Genomic DNA, 4445 nt, shown 5'->3' with positions numbered 1-4445 from the left:
AAGTACTAAGAACATCAATGCATAACCAAATCTCTTACAAAGGTGGTCTACATAAACATCTTCATAACTTCACAAAAATCTCTTACAAAGGTGGTCTACATAAACATCTTCATAACTTCTTGTGAATTGAGCTACTATCACCTAAGAACATCAATAGATGACCAATTCTCTTAGAAAGGTGGTGTAAATAAACACCTTTATGTATAAGTGGTGTGCACACACCTTTATGACCATTTCTTTTAGAAAGGTGGTGTACATAAACCCCTTAGAAAGGTAGTGTAGATAAATCCTTTTATGTTAAGTGGTGTACATATACACCTCACTTGGTATTAAAAAACACCCTTAACTATAAAAATACATTTGACATAAAGTTTAAAATACACCATTAAGTATAAAATGAACCTCATAAACAATCTTTATACACAATAATGAGAGTAAAGAAATCAAAAAATTAGTAAACTTTTTATTAGATATTTGCTTTACATAGAAGTTCAAAACTTGTGATTACAAAGCCGTCAGCCATCATGTTACTCAGTACCAATGTCCTCAATCCCAGGCCTTTGACTACTAGGGTCCTGACTAATAGGCAGCATCTAAGACAGTACCTATGTCCTCAATGCACCCTTGACTACCAAGGTCCTAACTAATAGGCTGCTCTAAGACTGGAGTCTCAGTAGCAAGTTCCTCAGTAGTTTGCTCTTCAGTTCCAAGCACCTGACTAGTAGGCTGCTCTAGAGTCTCATGACCAAGTTCTTGGTGAGTAGGGACCTAGCTACTAGGTTCTTGACTAGTAGGCTGCTTTGGAGTCTATAAGGTCATGGTTGAAGAACCATTTATGCCTCCTGGTAACTCCTCTTGGTCATGCTTTGCCTCGTCCATACCTTCTTTGAGTAAGGCTTCCTTGCTTGATCCACTTGCATGTCCTTCACCCAAGATCAAGGGTGCCTTCCTCACTTTTAATTTCAAGGGAAGTGCTTCCACCTCTTTAGCCTTACCTTTTCCTATGACATGCTATACTACTACTTCTTGCTACCGTGAGCCTTCTCGTATGATGAGTGGAACGTCCTTGACTCTAGTTGACAATTGATCACCCTTATTCTTTGTGCAGATTTCTTCTTGGCATAAGTCATCGGATGCAGAGCTTTCATCCTCATCATCACCTGAGCTAGAATCATCACCCTCAGACTCACTACCCTCGTCTTCGACATTTTTCTCACTACCCTTTTCTTTGACATTTTCCTCTTCAAAGAAGGTAGCGCAACTGTAATATGTGTCAAAGAACTCAATTTGATGGGGGGTATCAATGACATTTACATTTCTACCTTGGCATAGCAATTTCTCAGTAGCGAAACCCATTCGATACAATGCTACTGCCCACCCATCATTCAGTAAATTCTTTGTCATCTCTAGTATCACATCAGGATCCATCGGCTTTCTATAATCCACCATTGCTGCATCAAGCTTAACCTTATCGTCCTCAAAGTAATGAAGCTCGAGAGTCCTTAAAGGAATTTTTATTAGATTGCCACCAGCCCTGGATAAGAAGCACATCAAGAAAGGCTGCAAGACTTGAATGGCAGTGCCTTCCAAGATAGTCATATGATTGCGTAGGACTATACCATGGTATACTTTTGAAAGTAAATACCCAAATGCAGATGTCAAACTTGCATACAAAGCATCCCTTTGTGATTCTGTCATGAACAGGACCAACATTGATCTTTTCTTATCTGCCATAGGACCTTCTACGATAAACCGCACAAGTTCAACTATCCGTGACACTGCAAGGTCTTGCAATTCATCTATGAAAAATATGCATGGCTTCTCCCAAGCATGACCGCTCATTGTTATTAAATGCTCTGTATCAATGCCATTGATGTGTGTAAATTTTGTATCATTCTCTGATAGCAGGATATCATAGGAGAAGTTGAATGGAGAACCATCATCTAAACCACCAATTGATCTACCTTGGGCGGTGGACTGCAAGGCCTTTTTCTTGATGTCCATATATTCTATCTCAACAACCTTTGGCATTTTAGCTCTTAGATCCTTTGTTGGTGTGGTATCTGCATCCATTGAAGCCAACCACTTTCTAGCCCATGTCTTATCAAGGAGTTGACCTAGGCTAAGTGCTTTCTTCTTATCTACATCAATTGACTTGCCAACTAACTCATCATCAGATTTCAATAAAAACAATAGTGCCGAGAGAGTAGTTTCACTTTGAATCATTCGGGTGACCACTTCATCCAAGTTGCTATGCTTGCTAGCTTCTTTCCAAAGAAGCAGTTACCACTTAGGATCTTCTTGCATAATTCTTCTAACATTGATCTGGAACAAACCTTAATGCTCTCCACCAAACAATAGACATCGGTTTCTTTATTTCTTTCCTCTGAGTTGCAGTGTGCTCTGGTGCCTCAAAGGATATCTTCCCTATTTCATATGCTTGGCAAACATCCACCATGCTCTGAAACACTGAGTCCTCGTGGAAGACAATGCAAGTAACATCCCTGTATCTTGCAACGGCGGTGTTCAAATCCTTTGCCTCAACCTTATTACTTGGTATGCCTTACGTATTGCTTACAACACCTTTCAAGCATCTATAGAACTGAGTCCTCTTTGCCATGTACTCAGATGTAGGTCTCCTGCCCTTCACTGTTTGTGGCTTTCCACAGCCCACCCATAACTCCCTTGCCTTTATCAAGATCTCAGAAAGAGAAGAGCTTTTCTTCAACCTAAATGGAGTAGAATTCAGCCTTTCTGATTCTAGAATATACTTCGAGTCATCATTAAATATGCATACATGACAAATGACCGTTGAAACTTTTCCATCCACTCAATCTGTGGCAAGTTTCCTTTTCTTCCCTCATCAAGGGCGATCCTGCAAGCTTCACAAAAGTGTTGCCCATCAATGGGCTCAAACCTGCATCTTTCCAAGAATCTATTCTTTGCCAGCATGTATCTCTTCTCGATGTCAATCCCATATCGAATTTGGTACAAAGCCTCTCCACGAACAAAGTCACTCCTTCTAAAGTTCTCAAAAGCATCAAGAAAGTCCACGTGCTTTTGAAATGTGACATCAGGCAATGTAGGATCATCTTCTTGAAGTCTCTTAAATGCCATAGGACGAAGAGTGATATTAGTGGCAATTGGAGTTCTTGTTTTCCTCGCATCTTCATACAATTTGCGTGCAAATGTCTTATCTAGCTTTCTTTGATTTGTGAACAACGAAGCTCAATCAATAAGCATTGTGGCCACGCTGAATTGTGAAAATCCCCAAATGTACCCCTCATCCTCTGGAGGATGTAAGTCTGCCACACTTACAGAAAATTCTACGAGACTTGTATCTTCTTCTTGCGGATCCTCCAGTTCATTGCTATCTAATTTTTCGCCTGGTTTTAAATAACCTGTACTTGAACGATCTGCATGTGGAGTAGGAGTTTTTTTTGCTCTCTTTCTGGGAATAGTTGTAGAACTTGAATCTGCTCCACGATCACTCCTTCTTGTTCCTGTAGTTGTAGCAATCGATGGTGTAGGTACAGTTGGAGATACTGTAGCTACTGCCGTAGATATTGTAGTTACTCTTGTCGGAGTTACCGTAGTTATCGCCACAGATATTGGTGGTACAACTTGAGGGTTACATGTTATAGATGGCATACTTACTACTGCACTTATTGCTGCTGAATGTACAACACCACCACTTGGAAATGCATCCCACATTTTCTTCAATGCTTCTAGAAGGCACTAAGTAATTCTTGGGATCCCTCAATTGAATCTAGTAAGGGCTTCAAGAAGTGCTTGTGCGTAACTCGTAACTTGTAAACCACCTCGTCATTCTTCCCTTTGCACACAACTTCTATCAAATTATTTTCTTTAATGTTGATGTTTGAGACCATGCCACCATTTCTTATGGCCTCTGGAGAATATTTCATGCTTGACACATTCTCTACAGTGATCACCAAAAAATACTTTGATTTGCACTCCATAAAATACCAAGCATGTTCAAGGTATTTGAAAGACACCTTGGAACCAAAATTGGAAGCCATAGTTTTCTGGAAAACAATCAAAAATAAAAAATGAGAATTACAATGATTTTCAAACTCAAAATATTTAAAAAACTTCTAATTAAATATTGTTTTAAGTTTTATTTATTTTTAATTTTTAAAATTTTTAAAATTAAATTAATTTAATTTATTTTTTTCATCTTTTTTTAATTATTTTATTTTAATTAATTAATTTATTTTTATATTTAAAATTTAATTTAATTTTTCAAAATTTTTTAAAGTTTTATTTATCTTAACTTTTTTTATTTTTTTAAAATAAATTAAGTTAATTAATTTTTTTCGTCTTTTTTTCTTTTTTAAATTAAATTAAATTAATTTTTTTGGTCTTTAAAAAATAAAATAAAAATTTAAAGCCCCTTTGGGGGCTTAGGGTAGGGGAGGGGATTA

Source organism: Dipteris shenzhenensis, chromosome 20 (assembly GCF_047967505.1).
Source record: "Dipteris shenzhenensis isolate YYH24624 ecotype China chromosome 20, Dip_SZ_1.0, whole genome shotgun sequence".
NCBI lineage: Eukaryota > Viridiplantae > Streptophyta > Polypodiopsida > Gleicheniales > Dipteridaceae > Dipteris > Dipteris shenzhenensis.
Note: the sequence above shows the minus strand (reverse complement) of the source record.